Source organism: Anolis sagrei, chromosome Y, assembly GCF_037176765.1.
Source record: "Anolis sagrei isolate rAnoSag1 chromosome Y, rAnoSag1.mat, whole genome shotgun sequence".
NCBI lineage: Eukaryota > Metazoa > Chordata > Lepidosauria > Squamata > Dactyloidae > Anolis > Anolis sagrei.
The window spans coordinates 59,121,558-59,142,961 of NC_090035.1; the positions used below are offsets into that span (position 1 = coordinate 59,121,558).

General features: G+C 40.5%; 1 long non-coding RNA gene across 1 annotated transcript in view; it reads right to left on the bottom strand.

Moving 5' to 3' along the window:
* Positions 1–13,356, bottom strand: part of LOC137095113 (uncharacterized) — a 60,748-nt gene extending 47,392 nt beyond the window's left edge. Inside the window, exon 1 of the long non-coding RNA XR_010908792.1 lies at positions 13,127–13,356. This is a non-coding gene — a long non-coding RNA (uncharacterized lncRNA). The remainder of the gene's footprint in view (positions 1–13,126) is intronic.
* Positions 13,357–21,404: the final 8,048 nt, after the last annotated feature.

Sequence of the window (21,404 nt, forward strand, 5' to 3'; positions counted from 1 at the left end):
AAGGAAAAGAAAACGAGCCGAGAATAGATTTCAAGACAGAACGAAAGGAAAGAAAGAGAGTGTAAACGTCGGAAGGAAGACTGGGAAGTCAACTCCCCCCCCCCACCTTACCTCTTTTCCTTCCCAACCCTATATCACATCCCCCCTACCCATCCTATCCAGTACCCCCCCCCCCGTATATCTATTTTGAAAAATTCTAATAAAGATTTATAAAGATATTGTGTTATAGTAACATGTCAAGCGTTTGTGCCTCTCAAAAGAAGTCAGTTGTCTGTTTTTTTAATAAATAAATCTTTTCTCTATTTGACTTTGAAGAAGACTTTATCATTACTCATTCCATAGGTAATCCCTGAGAAGAATTTCCAGTCAGTTTAACATTCTAATACCACAGAAAGGCCTCTTATCTAAACAGTCATTTTAGGAGCTAAGGGGAGAGCTGTGTTGGCAGAGAACGGAAAAAGTTATCTCAGAAACTCATTTTTAAAATTCCTAAGACATCTTGGGTGGTGGCAGCAATAAACCAAAAGAAGACTGAAGCAGTATTTACTCTACTATTACACACATCTAACATCAAAACACTACCAGAATATAGATCAGCTGGGGCTTGATTCCTCCAGATTATTACCCAGTGTAATATTACATACAATCCTTCACAGTGGTGTTAAGCTGTGGGATATATTATACTATATCACTTGATCCTTTATAATGTTGTCTGGTGGCGTGATATACATTGATATTTGATGTTAGATTACTAAGGGGGACTCCCCCCTCCTTTTCGTTATAAGGTACTTCAACTCCCATCATCTTGATTACTCATTGGAGGAGGGTCACAGCAGTCTTGGGAAGTGAGTGGACGTACTTCAACTCCCATCATCCATAGCCCACCCTCCTCCAAACCACAGGATGTAGAGTGGGTCATGGGGGCTCTGTGTGCCAAGTTTGGTCTTTATTGGTCTTTGTTGGGTGCCACAGTGGTCTGTGGGAGCCCAAGGGATTGAAAGTACTACAAATCCCATAATCCTTTGTCCATCCTCCCCCAAATCTCACCAGGATGTAAAGGGGTCATGGGGGTTATGCATGTCAAGTCTGGTCCAGGTCCATCACCCGTACAGATTGCAACGGCCTGTGAAAGTGAGCCCTTCCTCCCTACATCCGACTTTCAGCCGTCCACCCACCACATGCAAACATTCTCTTTATTATATACTAGCTTGGGGACCCGGCACTGCCCGGGTTATTTGAGAAACGTATTGTGTGACAAAGGTGTTCTTTATCAGTTATCAGTTAGTGAAGGTACTGCGAATCCCATCCTGCATGGTCCATCCTCCTCCAAACAGCCCTTGGTCTGTGAGAACTGAAGGGTTTGAAAGTACTACAAATCCCATCATCCATTGTCCGTCCTCCAATAAACCTCACCAGGATGTAAAGTGGGTCATGAGGGCTCTGTGTGCCAAGTTTGGTATTGATCAGTCATTGGATGAGAGTCTCAGGGGACTGAGAAAATGAGTGAAGGTACTGCAAGTCCCATTATCCATAGCACATCCTCTCCCTAACCACACTGGAATGTTGAGTTGGCCATGGGGGCTCTCTGTGCCAAGTTCGGCCTTGATCTATCATTGCATGAGGATATTCAAATTGTTCCACAGTGGAAACCAATCAGATAGCTGCCACAGCCTTCGGCCTTTACCGCTCCTCTGTCACTTCAGACTGTTAGAATGTTGAGGCTGGTCAATCAAAGACCATTTGCAAATTGTACCACAGTGGCAGCCAATCACAAAGATGCCACATACACCTTCCATCCTCCCTCCTGTCCTCCCTCAACATACAAACATTCTCTTTTATTGCATACTAGCTTGGGGACCCGGCACTGCCCAGGTTATTTGAGAAAGGAATTGTGTATCAAGGCTGACCTTTATCAGGAATTTATATGGCTCAAAGTGGTTAGTGAAATTACTTCAAATTCCATCATCTGTGATCAATCCTCCTCCAAACTGCACCAGGATAGAGAGTTGGTTATGGGGGCTCTGTGTGCCAAGTTTGGTCTTGATCAGTCATTGGATGAGGGTTGCAGTGTACTCAGGAAGTGAGTGAAGGTACTGTAAGTCCCATCATCCATGGTTCATCCTCCTACAAACTGCAATAGGATGTAGAGTGGGTCATGGGGGCTCTATGTTCAAAGTTTGGTCTTGATCAGTCATTGAATGAGTGTCACAGTAGTCACAGAAAGTGAGTGAAGTACTGCAAATCCCCCAGGCCCTTTCCTTTCCCCTCTCATGCACTTGAGAATGTTAGAATGTTGAGGCTGGCCAATCAGAGACCATATGCAAATTGTTCAACAGTGGCAACCAATCAGAAAGCTGCCACAACCTCAGGCCCTTTCTTTCCTCTCTCTGTCACCTCAGAGTGTTGGAATGTTGAGGCTAGCCAATCAGAGACCATATTCAAATTGTACCACAGTGGCAGCCAATAAGAAAGCTGCCACATACACCTTCCTCCCATCCTCCCTCCACATACAAACATTAAATTTTATTATATACCCTTATATAGCCCTGCCTGGGTTATTAGAGAAAGTGGGATCCATCCCACTCCAAATTGCACCACGATGTAGAGTGGGTCATGGGAACTCTGTGTGCCAAGTTTGGTCTTTATCAGTCTTTGTTGGGGGCCACAGTGGTCTGTGGGAACCAAAGGGTTTGAAAGTACTATAAATCCCATTGTCCAGTGTCTGTCCTCACCAGGATGTAGAGGGCATCATGGGGGCTCTGTGTGCCAAGTTTGGTCTTGATCAGTCATTGGATGATGGTTACAGTGGTTTCAGTAAGTGAGTGGAGGTACTTCAAGTCCCATCATTGGTGGTCCAACCTCTTTGAAACTGCACTAGGATGTAGAGTGAATCATGGGGGCTCTGTGTGCCAAGTTTGATCTTGATCAGTCATTGGATGAGGGTCGCAGTGGTTTCAGTAAGTGAATGAAGGTACTGCAGGTCCCATCATCCATAGTCCACCCTCTTCCAAACTGTAATATAATGTAGAGTGGGTCATGAGTATTCTGTGTGCCAAGTTTGGGCCTGGTCTGTGCTTTGTAGGTGCTGCAGTGTTCTGTAGGATGTTAATGGGGTGAAGGTACTGCTAATCCCATCATTCGTAGCCCATCCTGCCCTAAACCGCACCAGGTTGTAAAGTGGGCCATTGGCCTCTGTGTGCCAAGTTTGGTCCTGATCCATCATTGGTGTGGGCCTCAGTGTTCTAAGGTAGTGATTTAAAGTAGTGCAATTCCCATCAGTCATGGTCCATCCTCCCTAAGGTGTTTTGGACTTCAACTCCCACCATTGCTGAAAGCCTCAGACTCTTACCTTTTCCCTTTCAGTCACTTCAGAATGTTAGAATGTTGAGGCTGGCCTCAGTATCTTACCTGTTCTCTCTCAGCCACTTTAGAATATTAGAATGTTGAGGCTGGCCTATCATAAACCAAATGCAAATTATACCACAGTGGGAACCAATCAGAATGTTAGAATGTTGAGGCTGGGCAATCAGAGACCTTATGCAAATTGTACCATAGTGGCAGCCAATCAGAAAGCTGCCACATTCACCTCCCTACCTGCGTCCACCCTTCTAATAGGCCAGCCTCAACATTCTAACATTCTGGTGGCTGAGAGCAAAAAGGTAAGGGTATGAGGCTTTCAGGAATGGTAGTAGTTGAAGTCCAAATCACCTTGTGGCCCCCAACAATGACAGAACAAGAACAAACTTGGCACACAGACCCCCCCCCCTCCCAATACCCACTCTACATCCTGGTGCAGTTTGAGGGAGGATAGACCATGGATTATGAGACTTGCACTACTTTAACTCACTACCTTAGAGTACTGTGACCCACAGCAATGACGGATCAGGAACAAACTTGGCACACAGAAGCCCAATGGCCCACTTTACAACCTGTTGCAGTTCAGGGCAGGATGAGCCGCGAATGATGGGATTAGCAGTAACTTCACCAGATTCCCTTCCCACAGAACACTGCAGCCCCTACAAATCACAGACCAGGTCCAAACTTGGCACACAGAGCACTCATGACCCACTCTATATCCTGATGCAGTTCTAAGGGAGACGGACCATGGATGAGGGGACTTGCAGTACCTTCACTCACTTACTGAAACCACTGTGACTATCATCCAATCAGTGATCAAGATCAAATTTGGCACACAGAGCCCCCATGACCCACTCTACATCCTGCTACAGTTTGTAGGAGGATGGACCATGGATGATGGGACTTGCAGTACCTTCACTCACTAACTGAAACCACTGCGAACCTCATCCAATCACTTATCAAGACCAAACTTGCCACACAGAAACCCCATAACCCCCTTTACATCCTGGTGAGGTTTGGGAGAGGACCAACAATGGATGATGGGATTTGTAGTCGTTTCAAACCTTTTGTTCCCACAGACCACTGTGGCCCCAAGCAAAAATCGATAAAGATCAAATTTGGCATGCAAAGCCCTCATGACTCACTCTACATTCTGGTCCAGTTTGGAGGGGGATCAACCACGGGTAATGGGACTTGCAGTACCTGAACACACTTGCCTTAGACCAACCCTCACCAATGACTGATCTAGACCAAACTTGGCACAGAGAGCCACCATGATCCACTCTACATCCTGTTGTGGTTTAAAGGAGGACTCACCATGTATGACAGGGCAAGGGTCCACTGGGACCCTCAGCAAGGACAGACGAAGATTGAACTTGGCACACAGAGCCCCATAACACACTCTAAATCCTGGTGTGGTGTGAAAGACTTTAGAGCATGGATGCTTGGAAATACAGTATCGTCACTCATTCCTTCAGACCATTCTGATCTACACCAATGACTGAGCAAGATGACTCAACTTGGCATACAGGGATTCTATTGGCCACTTTACATCCTGGTATGGTTTGTGAGACAATACACCATGGTGTATAGTGAGAAAAGACACTTAGGAAGCAGGAAGGCAATCTGCACATGCTCAGAGGCATTCCCTCCGCTGTTTCTTACTGAGAAAATACACTTAGCAGGAAGGCGCTCTCTGGGTGGCTCTTTGCAAATGCCCACTGACTCTTACTGAGAAAAGACATTAAGACAGCTGGGTGGCTCTCTGCAAATGCTCAGAGGCCCTCCACTGTCTCTTACTGAGAAAAGACATTAAGCAAGCAGGAAGGCACCATGCAGACACTCAGAGACACTCCCTCCATTGTCTCTTACTGAGAAAAGACATGTTTAGAGCAGAAGACTCTTTGCAGAGGAGCAGAGGCACTGCTTCCACTGTCTCGTATTGAGAGAAGACACAAGGGAAGCAAGAACTTGCTCTGCAGATGCTCAGAGGCACTCCCCCATTGCTTTTACTGAGAAAAGACTTTAAGCCAGCAGAAAGTGCCAACAGAAAGCCACTCTGTAGATCCTGAGAGGCAATCCTTCCACTGTCCACTGAAAAGGGACACTTAGAAAACTAGGAGGCACTCTGTCCAGTGGCTCTTAGTGAGAAAGGACACCTTTGGAGCAGGAAGACTCTTTGCAGATGCTCAGAGGCACTTCCTTCACTGTCCCTTACTGATAAAAGAGTTTAAGGCAGCAGAAAGGCACTCTGTAGATATTGAAAGGCAATCCCTCCACTCTCTTTCACTGGAACAGGACACTTAGAAAACCAGAAAGTACTCTACAGATGCTAGGAGGCACTCCATCCACTCTCTTTTACTGAAAAAAAAACACTTAGGAAGCAGAAAAGTGCTCTGCAGATGCTCAGAGGCACTCCTTCCATTGTTTCTTACTGAGAGAAAACACTAGGGAAGCAGGAAGGCACTCTGTATATGCCAGCAGTTCTCATCCTGGGAGTCACAACCCCCAGGGAGGTCACTGGGCCATTTTCAGGTGTCACAAAGTTGCCTCAGTTGGCCCCATCTTCTCTGCCTCTCCAAAATGGCTGCTGGTCCTTGTGCAAGCCAAACAGCCTTGTGCAAGCCAAACAGCTCTTGGTTGGCAGGGGAACTATACATCACAGCAACTCCCAAATGCCAAGATCTATTTTTCCCAAACTCCACCAGTCTTCAAATTTGGGCATATTGAGTTTTTGGGCCAAGTTCTGTCCAGATCTATAGTTATTTGGGTTCACAGTGTTCTCCGAATGTAGGTGAACTACATATCCCATAAATCACTGTCAATTCTTCCCAATCACCTCCAATATTTTCTATTGGTCACAAGTTTGGCCCAGGTCTGTAATTCATGGGGATCTCAGTGGTCTGTGGAATTCAGAACTGCATCCGTTGAAGGTACTGCAGATCCCATCATCCGTTGTCCATACTCCCCCAAACGTATTGTTTCTGTGATTAATCACTATGCTTTAATTATGTTCAATATGTAACAATGAAAATACATTCGACATATCAAGATATTTACATTACCATTCCTAACAGTAGCAAAATTACTGTTATGAAGTAGCAATGAAAATATGGTTGTAGGACAACACAACATGAGGAACTTTACGGGGCACGGCATTAGAAAGGTCCACTGTCCCTTACTACGTAAAGACACTTAGTAAGCAGGAAGGTGATCTACAGATACTCAGAGGCACTCCTTCCACTCTCTCTTACAGAGAGAAGACAATAGGGAAGCAGGGAAGCACTCTGCAGATGCTCAGAAGGATTTTGTCCACTGCCTCTTACTGAGAAAAGACACTAGGGAAACAGGAAAGCATTCTGCAGATTCTCTGAGGCACTACCTTTGATGGGAGCTGTGAGGAAGCGTTAATCCCACCGCTTGTCAACAAAATTATGTGAGGAAGTATTAATCTTCTTTAATGCCGCCAATATTCTGTGAGGAACCTTCTTTTAGATATCAATTAAGCTGCCACCAATATGTTTAGAGACGCTGGTTTATGTCTCTGTTTATCTTTAGTTGTGTTGTGAGGTGACTTTGGTAGTGTGGAATGCACCAAGCATAAAAGCAATGGAGGAGGCAGGTTTGAAATACCAAGAGAACAAGTTTTATTGTTAACAGAATGTAATTGTTGCAGTTTTGAGAATTTGAACTTGGCACAAGGCTTGATGTTACAAAATGGCTGGTTTGAGATACATACAGGCTTCTGATGTTACAATTCTACAAACTCATTCTTTAGTGAAGTGCTTATACTACTTCAGAGTTCCCTATTGTGAATATCCACACTGTTTGCCCTATACTCGGAACAAACCACTGATCACCAGTCTTTCCTTACTGGCGATCCTTTAAACCCCCTCTGTTAGATTCTTTAACCTAAGCAATCTAACAAGGTAACACCTTCAGCTCTCTTGCTGAAGAAATATTCACAAATTCTAAGAACTACTGAATTCTCACAGCTTCACAACACTCTTAACCTCTTCCCCGGGTCTCATCCACCGGAATAAACTACTTTTCCCAGAGTCCTTTCTTGACTCTGCTATTTCCCAGAGCCCTTAACTGGCTCTGCTCTTCTCCTCAGGGTCTCTTCCTCCTGACTGGATATTAACTGACGCTTTCAAACCTTTTATTCCTTAAACTCCTCCCACCTCCTCTGAGGCTGTGTTACCATGGCAACCTATCCCTCACAGTTAGGCCATGGCAACAAATGTAAACCATAAATACAGTTTTAAACACATTATAAATAACACTTTATAATAAACATTATAAATACAGTTTAAACACATTATAAATAACACTTTATAATAAACACATCTCTACACCTTCCCCCCCAGAAATATTATTTTTTTGGACCATTCCCAGTCCCAGAATGGCAAAAAAATAATTCCACATATTATCCAACAATAAATACATATATATCAATTCTGAAAGGGAAACATATTATGGTTAAGTATATTTCAATTACCATACATACAAACCTTTAACCTATGAAATTCTAGTATCATCTATGGATGTGGTATCAAAGTCTCACATTTTTATACTTATACATATATTCGTAAATATCTATTGCCTATTGTAAAACATATATACCTACCACACTTTATTATAATGGGATTATATCTTATATCTATGGTATGAAACATATACAGTTCACCACTGTAATAACATCATATATTTTATAAGTCTGTAATAAAACAGTATACCCATTTTGTTTAAATATTACACTATACTATTTTATACTATATTACACATACATTACCTTTATATAATTTGGATCTACCTGTGATCATCCTCTATCCAATTCTCCATATCAACATCAAATATCCTTGTCCAAATGTGTTTTTATCTCATTAACATATATAATTGACCTTCTACCTAGTCTGGTCAATTTATAAGACATTTATCACAACTTTTCTCCATACATATGGTCCCACTTTGTTAATAGCCCACACAATAGTTAAACTCCCACATTTGATCATTGACATAGATGTCTTAGTGTCCAATGTCCCATGGTTCAAACACAACCTCGGTTGTACTGGACCAACTGTCCACAGCAATGTCTCTTTATGATGATCTTTTAGCTTCTTTTTTTCCACTTCTTCGTTTCTTCTTTTTAGGTTTCTTCTTTTGTCTGACCTTCCAACTATCAGGAACAGTTCTGTTTCCATCGATTTTCAGGGCTTGAACAATGGCTTGCTTCCATGAAGCATCAGGTTGTAGTGAATAATCTGGAATTCCTCGAGCATCTTTTCTTGGCACTGAAGAGAATTCACTGTCCTTGGAAGAACGAACACGAATATTGTCCTTCTTCATGGCAAGCTCATCACTGCTATCTGGACAAACTTCCAAAGCTAGAAATTTCAGCTTTTTCTTTTTATCATCACCAATATAGTCTGTGTATATTAGTTTTCTTGTCAGTCTATCAGCTTGGCTTTTATTCTCTCTTTCCTCTCCGTTCAAGGATAAAGGAGATCTCTCTTCCGACACATGGCCAAATCTTCTTTTTCTGTTCACTTTCTCTTCAGATGTATGGATCTTTGTTTCACAGAAGACCCCTGGATATTCTGAACTCGCATCAGCTTCTACTGTCACATCCAGAGTTTGTTTTCCTTTAGCTTTCTCTTTTACTTTTATTTTATTGTCTTTGTCAAAAAGTTCGGCTGAGGTAATTTCTTTATGTGGAGCTGAAGGAAATACATCTTTTAAGGTCAAGGATTCCTCTTTCTCCTCAGAGTTTATCACTTGTCTTTCCAGACCTATTGTTTCTATACTCTCTTCACTGGCTCTCAAATAATCAGCCACTGGAATCGGCTCTGCTGCAGGGCTTGTTCCTCGTTTGCATGGTCTCTTCTGGCTGTACACTTCTGACTTTATATTTGGAACACCATCTTCAGCAATAAATCTATAGGGTTGTTCTTCTGCTCTTTGTTCCTGTCGAATCTCCTCAACTCCTCCCGTCTTCTTAACAAGCTCAGCAACTGTAGCACTGGCTTCTGGGCTCTCATCCCCATCTTGTTGGATGGCAAAACACAGGGCTTTCTGTTCAGGATTTTCATTGTTGCATTCTTTCTCCCCACACGCCATCTTACAGTATTTAATCTCTTCAGCCAAATCATTTCCAATTAAACATTGATATGGCATGTCAGGACTGACTGCAAAATCCCACATACCCTTCCATCCTTTATATTTTATTGGCAAAGTCACCACGGGTGTTGGGATCGCGGGACCTAAACCTTTTAATTTTATTTCAGAGGTTGGCTGTTGAAATTTCTGAGGTATTATTTCAGGGTGCGCTATGCATACTTCGGAACCTGTATCTCTAAGTCCTTTCCTGTCTTTGTCATCAATAGAAATGGTTTCTAAGTAATCCTTAGATGGGCTGCCTGACAGGATGAACAAACATTGTTTCTCTTGCGGCTCTGAGCTTGAACTCTCCTTTGCAACAGTTTCTGGTCCTGCCTTTGGTGTTTCTTTCATTTTATTTATAAAGAGGGTTGTTTTCTCATTTCTTAACAGAGGACACTGATATTTTATATGATCCAATTTTCCACATTGATAGCACCGACGTTTTACCTCAGGAGCAGTTGGTCTTATTACACTCTGCCTCCTATAGGGGGTGTTTTCTATGTCAGAGCCCCTTTCTTGCTGTGGGCGCGTTTGTTGTGGATAAAATGGCTGCCTGATTGTTCTTCTTTCCTCTGGCAGATCTTCCCTTTTAAATCCTTCTTTCAAGGTTGTTATTTGATCTGCCATACCCGCTGCCTCTACAATCGTGGATGGCTTGCGATCTTGAATCACCCAACGAATTTCATAAGGAACTAATTGGAAAAATTGTTCCAATTTCAAAAGTTCCCTCAGCTGTTGATAATCTTCTACCTCAGACGTCTTTATCCAACTATTGAACAGTTGAGACAATCTAGAGGCCACCTGAGCAAAACTTTGTGTTTTTTCTTTCTTCAACGTCCTGAACTTAAATCTATAATATTCAGGAGTCAATCTATATTCCTGTTGAATCTGTTTCTTAAACAGATCATAGTCTCTACAAGACTCCTCCGGCATCTGTCCATAAATCTGTAAAAGCTTCTCACTTATCTGAGGCCTTAGGTATATCATCCATTTGTCTTTAGCCAACCCAAAATCTCGACAACATCTCTCAAAAGATATAAGGAATTTCTCTGGGTCATCTCCTTTGGTAAATTTTGGGAATTTCTTTGTCAAATCTGGGGTATCCACCCCAGATCTCCCTTCCTGGACCTCACTGGGTGTTTGAGACAAAGCCAATCTTTGTTTTTCTAGCTCAAACTCCATTCTCTTCAATTCTAACTCCTGTTCTCTCTCTCTTTGTCTTTCCTCCAGTTCTCTCTCTCTTTGTTTTGCCTCCATCTCCAGTTCTCTCTCTTTTTGTTTTGCCTCCATCTCCAATCGTTTCATCTCCAATTTGTACTTAAAAGCCATTTCTGACATAGGCACTGGCTCTGTCTCTGACCCAGAGCTCGAACTTTCTCCTTGGTCTCCCTCTCTTTCCTCAGCCAGCTTTCTCTGCCGCCTGGTAGCCATTTTTTCAGCAACTTTTACCTCACAACTTATTTTAAAATTAAACTTAAGGCACTCGATTAGTTGTTACACGAATCCCGTCGTCTGCCACCAAAATTATGTGAGGAAGCGTTAATCCCACCGCTTGTCAACAAAATTATGTGAGGAAGTATTAATCTTCTTTAATGCCGCCAATATTCTGTGAGGAACCTTCTTTTAGATATCAATTAAGCTGCCACCAATATGTTTAGAGACGCTGGTTTATGTCTCTGTTTATCTTTAGTTGTGTTGTGAGGTGACTTTGGTAGTGTGGAATGCACCAAGCATAAAAGCAATGGAGGAGGCAGGTTTGAAATACCAAGAGAACAAGTTTTATTGTTAACAGAATGTAATTGTTGCAGTTTTGAGAATTTGAACTTGGCACAAGGCTTGATGTTACAAAATGGCTGGTTTGAGATACATACAGGCTTCTGATGTTACAATTCTACAAACTCATTCTTTAGTGAAGTGCTTATACTACTTCAGAGTTCCCTATTGTGAATATCCACACTGTTTGCCCTATACTCGGAACAAACCACTGATCACCAGTCTTTCCTTACTGGCGATCCTTTAAACCCCCTCTGTTAGATTCTTTAACCTAAGCAATCTAACAAGGTAACACCTTCAGCTCTCTTGCTGAAGAAATATTCACAAATTCTAAGAACTACTGAATTCTCACAGCTTCACAACACTCTTAACCTCTTCCCCGGGTCTCATCCACCGGAATAAACTACTTTTCCCAGAGTCCTTTCTTGACTCTGCTATTTCCCAGAGCCCTTAACTGGCTCTGCTCTTCTCCTCAGGGTCTCTTCCTCCTGACTGGATATTAACTGACGCTTTCAAACCTTTTATTCCTTAAACTCCGCCCACCTCCTCTGAGGCTGTGTTACCATGGCAACCTATCCCTCACAGTTAGGCCATGGCAACAAATGTAAACCACAAATACAGTTTTAAACACATTATAAATAACACTTTATAATAAACATTATAAATACAGTTTAAACACATTATAAATAACACTTTATAATAAACACATCTCTACAGGAGCCATGAACCAAAGTGACTCCATTTTGAATACTGTCTATCTTAATATGTATCAGCAAAAGCATATTTCCAACTTCTTAATCTAAAGAGCAAACTTTGCCTCTCTGCCCTCTGGAAGCAGGTGTTGCAATAGTGTCAGCTTGTTCCAAGAGACTGTTTGTGGTCAGCTGATGTGGTCAGCTAGTTACTGTTAAGAAATGTATGCAATAGGTTTTGCTATATTTAACGTATATGGGGGGATGTTGACAGAAACGAAGGGTCTTGCTAAATCTCGAACATTTGTGGTGGCCCAATTCCCCGAACTGTTTATGCAGAAGAAATGGGTTGCCCAACCTAAAACTGTCGATAGGAGAAAAGGGGAACTTCTTCTTCGTAAACAGTCCTTATAAAAGCCCCAGGACCGCTTCCGGTGGGTGATGGCGACGGGAAAGCTGCATTGAGAGGGAGCTCCGATGCAGACCAGCGTTGAGGTGCCTTAAGAGTGAGAATAAGCTCCCCCACCATCACCAGATTGAGTGTGAAGGTGTAGAGTAACCCGTGGGAGGCTCGTAGACCCCAAATACTCCCTTCTCTCAAGGAGGGGGGTAAAGAGGGTCCGAGCCAACGGGAGAACAGGGGCCCCTCTGGGATCGGGCATTGACCCGTTTCAACCGCTGCCAGCCCATGCAACAAATAGGAAGAAGAAATTAAGAAACTCAAAAGAGAAATTAAAGAATATCTCAACACCAGGTAAAAGATTTGAACAGAAGAGGAGAAGGAAGGAAGAAGATAGATAAGGAGACAAAATCAAGGGGGAACCTTCCCCCCCCCCCCGAAATTTAAAGCTATATTTTAAAACCCGGAAAGGGCTATTGTGAATAGATCAATTTGGATAATACTTATCAAATTACATAGTTACTCGCCGCTTATTGATTTATTTTGGCTTAGATAATTAACTAAACAATATTAATTAAACTAAATTAAAATAAGCATTTGGAAGACAGGGAAACGAATGAGATAAACTGAAAGAAGTGAGAAGATATTATATGCTGTGAGGGTCCCCCTCCTCCTGCCCCCCCCCCGATTCCCTTATCCTCCCACTCAGCCTAGTAGTTAACGAAGAAGGAAAATTCCTGACCTTGGCGCCATATTGTTGTGTCTAACTGGCACTCTTCTTTATAAACAAAAGGAAAGGACAAGGCAGGAAGTGACAAAGAGGAAGTGACGAAGAAGAAGGCTGTTGGAGGAAAGGGTGGAGAAACAAAGAAAGGGTGGAAGAGCTTCAAGAAGGGCGGAAGTTGGGAGGAGGAAGTTGGAACCGTAGAGAAACCATAGAGAAACCATAGAGAAACATCGCTACAGAGCGGCAGAGCGACAAATACAGTGTAAATCCTAAACAAATAGATATTTAAGAACAACAGTGGCTGAAGGATAGAGAAGAACATCGGGGATAAGAAGCAGACGTGGAGCTAGGACGAGAAGCAGACGAAATTCAAGGACGAGAAGCAGACGTGGAGCCAGGACGAGAAGTAGACGAAACTCAAGGACAAGAAGCAGACGAGACACAAGGAAGAGAAGTAGACGTAAATAACAGAAAGAGGAGAAGAAGCTGAAATTAGAATAAGAAGGAATTGAACAGGAAAGCTGCAAAGACAGGAAAGAAAAAAGAATTAGAGGAAAATATAAACCAATTAATATTAATATAACTAAATTGGATTTAATGAATTTTTAATTAATTGATCTACTCTATAATAAATTAGTTAGAAAATATTTGATGAATGAATTGATATAAGAAATTATTTGAAGAGAATAAATTAAAATTAAAATTAAAGTGATTGAGGAGGAATAAAACCAAATATTTGGACTAAGGGGATTAAAAGGTTATCCAGCTTAAAGATTTGGTTGGGAAGTTGATGTCAATGAAAGGAAAATCAGATAAAGAAAAACTTCAAGTAAGGAGAGCTTCACTAGATACCAGCTTAAGCATGGAGAATATACTTAAGGAAATTTAAAAAACTATCGGAAAAACAAGATGCAACAAAGAAGGAGATGGTTGAAAAACAAGAGGAAATAAAGAAAGAGATGGTGGAGAAGCAAGAAGCACACTTCAATAAACAAGAAAAGAACTACAAAAAGCTGTCGGAAGAGTTTAAAGATATGAAAAAAGAGATGCAAGAAGAATTTGCCCAAATTAAAAAAGATATAACCCAGTTACACGGAGAAGTGAAAGAACTAAAAATTAGTAAAGAAAAAATAGAGGAAACACAATCTCAGATCTTGAGGAAGATTAAAGCGAGTGATAAACAAAAGGAAAAATTGGAAATAGAACAAGAAAAATTATTACAGAGACAAATGGATTACCACCTACGGTTTAGAAATATTCAAGAAGAAAAACAGGAGGATATTGCCCAGATTATGCAAATTTTAATTGCAAAATGCCTAGAATGTGAAGATGAAGATGAATTGGAGCAGGAATTGGACCAAATTTATAGAATATCTTCATTCTACTCAAGGAAAAATAAGACAGCGAGAGACATGATAGTCCAGTTTACGAGAAAAAAGACTAGGGATGAAGTTTTGTTCATAAGTAATAAAAATCCAATATATTATAAAGAAACTAAGATTGCGGTTCTGAAGGAATTTCCCCAAGCAACTTTAAATAGAAGAAGAAAATACTACTTCCTTACGGACGAATTAAAAAAGAGGTCAATCAGATTTAGATGGGAAAGGATTGAAGGGATTATGGTAACATATAAAGAAGAGAGATACTGGTTGACAACAGAACAAAAGGCTAAAGTTTTCTATGATAATCTAATGAAAGAATCGGAAGGGGAGAAACAAGAAGGGAGAAAAGTAGACAAGAAAACTCTGACCCCTGGAAATGGAAATGGAAAAGAAAAAAAGAAAGCAAGGTTTGATTCTCCAGAAAATTATGGACTTACGAGCAGTGGACAAGGAAGTACAACAACATTTCACGATCTTGGAGAAGGTGCATATGGCCCAGAAGTAGCAGCGCAGAGGTTATCGGTTATGGATTTAGGCAACATTGGATTGGATACAGGCACAGTTGAATAAAATGGCGGATCGACAAATTAAGTGCTTATCAAATAATATCAACGGTCTGAACTCACCCCAGAAACGCAAAAAAAGTGTGGAATAAATTACAGAAAGCAAATTGGGATATCATCCTGCTACAAGAAACGCATATTTTCCACAAACATGTGGCTCATTTAGAAAATAAAAAATTGGGAAAGACATTTTATTCATCGGATGAAAAAAAGAAGAAGGGTGTGGTAACACATATAAAGGAAAATTTAACACCAGAATTGGCATTCAAGGATTTGGAAGGAAGATGTGTGGCGGTAAAAATTCAACTGGGAAATTTAAAAATACTTGTATGTAATATATATGCGCCAAATGGCCCAAAGACTAAATTTATTCAATTTTTACAATCAAAATTGAGAGAAACGGAATTCGATGAACTCTTACTGATAGGAGACTTCAATGGTGTGATGGACAAATAAAAAGACAAGAATAAACTGCAAAAAAGGCGAGGAAACAGTGTTTTACCCCAAAAGTTTTTTGATTTACAAAAAGAATTTGAGCTGGAGGATATGTGGAGAAGAAAGAATGAGAAAAAAAAAGGATTATACTTTTTATTCACATAGACATCAAACATGGTCAAGGATTGATATGGCATGGATAACAAAAAAATTAGCTACTAAAATTGTGGAGATGGAAATATTGCCTAGAGACGTTTCAGATCACTGTCCATTAGAAATACTAATTAATCATAAAGGTTTTCAAAGGAAATTGAGATTAAATGAAAATTTGATTAAAACGGAAGAAGACAAATTACATTATAATAAAATCGTTCAAGAGTATCTAGAAATTAATGACATTGAGGAGACAAAAATACAAGTGACTTGGGACGCCCTCAAAGCGGTTTTGAGAGGATGCTTTATTCAACATGGGTCCAGGAAGAATAAAGACAGAAATAAAAAAATGAAAGAATTGATGAATAAGATTGCTAATAAAGAAACAGAGCTAAAAAAGAAACCACAGTGTAAAAAATTGAATAAAGAATTAGCGAGACTTAATCAAGAGAAGTCTCGCTTGGAAACGGAAAGACAAGCAAGAGAGCTGAAGTTTTTAAAACAACAATCTTTTGAAAATGCGAATAGATCAGGGAAATGGTTAGCAAGACAAGTAAGAAAGAAGAAACAAACTACACAAATTACAAAAATAATATCGGGAGATAAAACTTACAACTGATAAGGAGATTATGGGAGAATTCATGAAGTTCTACAGTAAATTATATACGAAAGATGGAATAAAGAAGGATGATATTACAGCATATATAGGCCAATTGAAATTGCAGAAAATTACAGAGGAAATAAGAGAAAAATTGAATAAAGAAATTATGGAAGAAGAGATTGAAAGAGCAATTAATAAAATGGATGCAGATAAAGCTCCGGGACCAGATGGATTTACAGCAGGATTTTACAAGTCAATGAAAAAAACTGTGGTACCAATGTTAAAGGAAGTCTTAAACGAAGCATTAAACCACCAAAGAATCCCAGAAACCTGGAATCAAGCTGAGATAGTAATGATACACAAAGAAGGTTCAGCCCCGGAAGATATCAAGAATTATAGACCGATTTCCCTATTAAATGGGGACTATAAAATATTTACGAATATACTGGCGGCAAGACTAAAGGAATTTTTGAAAGATTGGATAGGGGAGGACCAAACAGGGTTCCTCCCCGGAAGATATATGAAAGACAATATCCGCACAGTATTGGATTTGATTGAATATTTTGAGGCGAACCACCAGAAAGAAATGGCTATTTTATCAATCGATGCCGAGAAGGCATTTGATAATTTGAATTGGGACTTCTTTAAGATATTGATTCAAGAATTGGATATGGGAGCTAAATTTATAAATGCAATTGATGCGATTTAAGATCTACAAAAGGCAAAAATTCGGATAAACGGCCAATTATCAGAGGAATTTGAGATTACAAAAGGAACAAGACAAGGATGTCCGTTATCCCCGTTAATTTTTATAATGGCGTTGGAACCATTAATGATGAAAATAAGAGAAGATACAAATGTTAAAGGAGTAAAAATTGGGAAATATGAATACAAAATAAGAGCTTTTGCGGACAATTTACTGGGAATAGTGGAAGACCCAATTAATAATTTACAAAACTGGATTGAAAAAATACAAGAATTTGGGAAAGTGGCAGGCCTCAAAATAAATAAAGGGAAAACTAAAATACTAACTAAAAATATAGGGAAAGAAGACCAAGAAGAAATTACAAGGATTACAGGAATGGAAATAGTGAAAAAATTAAGGTACCTGGGGATTTGGTTGACAGCAAAGAATGGCCAACTATTGAAGAATAATTATGACTTGACTTGGAGCAAGATACAGAAAGATTTAAAGAAATGGAGCTTATTGAAACTATCTCTACTAGGAAGAATTGCGCTCATAAAAATGAATGTTTTACCTAAACTATTGTTCTTATTTCAAAATATACCCATAATCAAAAATCAAACACAATTTATAAAATGGAAGAAAGAACTATTGAAATTTGTGTGGAATGGGAAAAGACCGAGAATTAAATATTTGAACTTAATTGATAAAAAAAACACGAGGGGGACTGGGATTCCCAGATCTGAAAACATATCATGAGGCTAGTGCCCTTTTGTGGATAAGAGATTGGATGACATTAGAAAATGGAAAAGGCTTGAACTTAGAAGGACATGATCTACATGTAGGCTGGCATGCCTACACGTGGTACGATCGAGAAAAAAAGGAAAAAAATGGAAACCATTTTGTAAGAGCATCATTATTAAGAGTATGGATGAAATACAAGAATCATTTTTATACTAAAACGCCTCTATGGGTTTCACCGATGGAGGCGTATCAAAGAAGATTACTGGGTTGAAGAGCGTGGCCAACATATAGAGACATACTAGTGAGGAATACTATGGAAATTAAATCCTTCCAGCAAATGAAAGAAATAAATGGTAATTTGACGTGGTTACACTACTTGCAAATGAAAGAATATATCAAGCAAGACAATAAGATAGGCTTCGCCTGGGAAGAGTCAATTTGGGACAAAATATTAAAGACGAATAAGAAAGTAATTTCAGTTATTTATAATACACTATTAACCTGGCTAACGGAGTGCGAGCAAGTGAAAACATGTATGATAAAATGGGCCGAAAACATAAGAAGACCTATTCAATTTAAGGAGTGGGAGCAGATGTGGAACAAAAAATTGAAATATGCATATGCAACAGATTTAAAAGAAAACTGGATAAAAATGTTCCACAGATGGTACACCACTCCTAAGAAACTATCTTTAATGAACAAGAATACTTCTGATAAATGTTGGAAGGGTTGCCATCAAACAGGTACTGTTTATCATATGTGGTGGACGTGTAAAGAAATAGAGAAGTATTGGACGAAAGTACATGAAGAGCTACAAAAAATTTTGAAGAGAGTTTTTAAGAAGAAACCAGAATATTATCTATTGGGATTTACAGATTTGGAATTACAATTAGATGAGAACGAAGATAGACTATTTACCTATGCTATAACAGCGGCGAGAATATTATTGGCGAAGTTTTGGAAACAGGAAGATATCCCTACCACCGACGAGTGGTTAGGGAAATTAAGAGAAATAAGAGAAATGGACGAATTAACTTTTTTCTTGAAAAAGAATACCGGGAACCCGATAAAGAGGACAGATTGGACTCTATATGAAAATTACGAAAAGGAAATAAATAAATAAGAGGAATACTATGAAGTGGATATAATGGAAATATCATTGAGGACACAACACCTGATGGAGAGATGGAAGTCAATTTTTATTTTATACTTTTTCTCCTTTTTTTCTCTCCCCCCCCCCCTTTTTTTTCTTTATTTTGTGTGGCTTTTATATTTTTGTAATTTTTTGGTGGACTTGGGGGTAGGGAGATGTATTTCTTACTTTTTTCCTACTTTCCTATCATCTTTTTTAATATTCTCCCTCTTTCGATGTTATTTTTAAAACCTTAATAAAAACTATTATATATATATTTTTAAAAAGCCCCAGGACCCAGGGTCTGGGGCAGACAGAACTTGGACTGCCATGTTATGTACATGACTTCTCTGTCTGTCTCCTATTGCGCAATAGAGAATAAAGGCTTGTGCTTGCTTGCTAAAATTGTTTGGACTCCTGCTTCAGATTCATAGCAAACTGGTAAGAACCTTGGGAAACTACGTTTTCCGCTACATTTTCTGGGGGCTCGTCCGGGATGAAGCGCTAAGAGGATCACTAAGATCTAGCGCTGCCAGGATTGCTGAAATCCCGCAGGAGTGGTTTTTGGAAGCCACAGAGTCCGTTCTCCCTCCTGGGACGCTGCAACCGATTCGCGTTGAGAGCGGCCGCGATACTGAACCGACGGATTCGTTTCGCTAGCGTCCGGAGAGGGGAAGACGTAAACTCTGCCAAATTAGAAAAGTTAGAGGCAACCACAACAGACACCCCCGGGGGAAGAGAGGTTGGCATATTAGCTGTCATCCCCTCTGAAAGACGGCCATGGGACCTGGACCGTTTGCCACGGGATCCTGAGAGGCTTGGATCAGGCAAGTAGAATTTCTTGAGCATGCATTGTTTGGGCTTTGCAGGATGCTTGTGGCAGAAGTACAAAGTCGGCCGAAGGTGTGTGTCTTAGAGAGTTCACAGAGTTCAGGCTATCTAGGTTGGGTAGACGAAAAATTGCCGTATGTCATAAAACCTACTAGATAGAAGAAAAGTGCTATATAAAATGTATGAACACTCTGAGGCTGCATATAGTCTATGGTAAATCCTCAGGGACGGGCGCCTGGTACTGAACGTTCAGAAAGGTCCTAGGGGGCTTGTGAGGGTGGTCCCAAGATCAAGCAATTGGCAAAGTCGGCTACAAAAAGGGAAGCTGGGAGAGTGAGAAATTAGGCTTTGGCTCAGCATTGGAGGAACCCCCCAAATAGACAGCTCTAGGTGGGGGGTGGGGCCGTCGGGTTGAGGTGTGAGGCTTGTGCCAAGAACACTCCTTAGACGGGACCCTTGTTTTCCCCAAGAGTGTAATTTGCGGATCTCCTGAACTGAGGGGCTGCCCGGCCCTTCGGGACAGAGAGGGTGTGGGGGACGTTCCAAGGGTTTGCCAAAGAAAAAGGAAGACTCCCAGAGAGTGAGAAAAGCTTCCAGGGCATTGACAGGTGTAGAGGAAAAATTCCCAAGGCATTGGCTAAGGCTCTGAATACAGTCCAGTGGACTCCCTCCCGTGATTGGTGAGATTACTGGTGGAATTCAGATTGATTTTCGGGTCCTGGTTGGACCTCGATTGCTATGCTGGGAGATTCCCTATACACTAGTCAAACTCTGATCAATATTCAAGACAGAGTTGGGTTTCTGTTTACTAAAAATTGTAATTGGGAGAAATCAGAAAAATCTCTAGGACCAGGTTGGTATTAGATGTCTGTTTATGTTTTATGTTAGTCTGTGTATAGTTTAAAACACTACAAGGCACACTACACTACAAGGTAACGCGTGCCGAATTGCTGCTAATTCAGACAGAAAAGAATGTATTGTGTGAGTGACAGCTGTTGGATTGAAACAACTGTGTGCCTTTGTTGTATGTTGGGCTGTGTATGGCTGGTTAGAAAGTCTGTGTGGCTGTATGTTGACACATGGAGGAAGAAGATTGCCTTGCCCCCAGATAATAGAAATGAGACTTCCTCAGATTTGGGGTCTTACATTAAAAGGGCTGAGAGAAAGGCAAAGAGATTGGAATTGAAGATTTTAGAAGCAGAGGTGACTTTGAGGCACATGCACAGAACGCGTAGAGATGTAGAGCTGAAGATAAGGGCATTTAAAGAAAGTCAAATGGAAATGGCTCAGGAGCATCTAAGAGCTCAGAGGCGCTTTAGGCCCTCTGTGGGACTGGATCAGTGTCTTCTGTGTGGTCATTATGGACATTGGAAATCTTGTTGCCCAAGGAACATTACAGAAAGACAAAAAGGAAAAATGCAAGGTAGAAAGAAACAGATGAAAAGAAATGATGTTAGAGAAGCCTGGCAGGTGTCCAGAAAAGACACTCCAGGTTGGAATGAGTTTAATACACTGTTGCTGAGTGATTTGTTCTAGAGAAAAAAAAACATGATTGTGTGAATGAGTGTGATTTTGAGAAAAAGAGACAGTAGTAGGCAAGGAAATAATAATGAGTTATGTTTGATTTGTGTTCCCTCAGGACAGACAGTACATTGGTGATATGGAACAGAAGGGGAAAAATGGAATTGAGTTCCCAGGAATGATAAAAACTAATGATGATTATGTTATGGTCCCATTTGGACAAAGGCTGGCAGTTGAATCTGAATA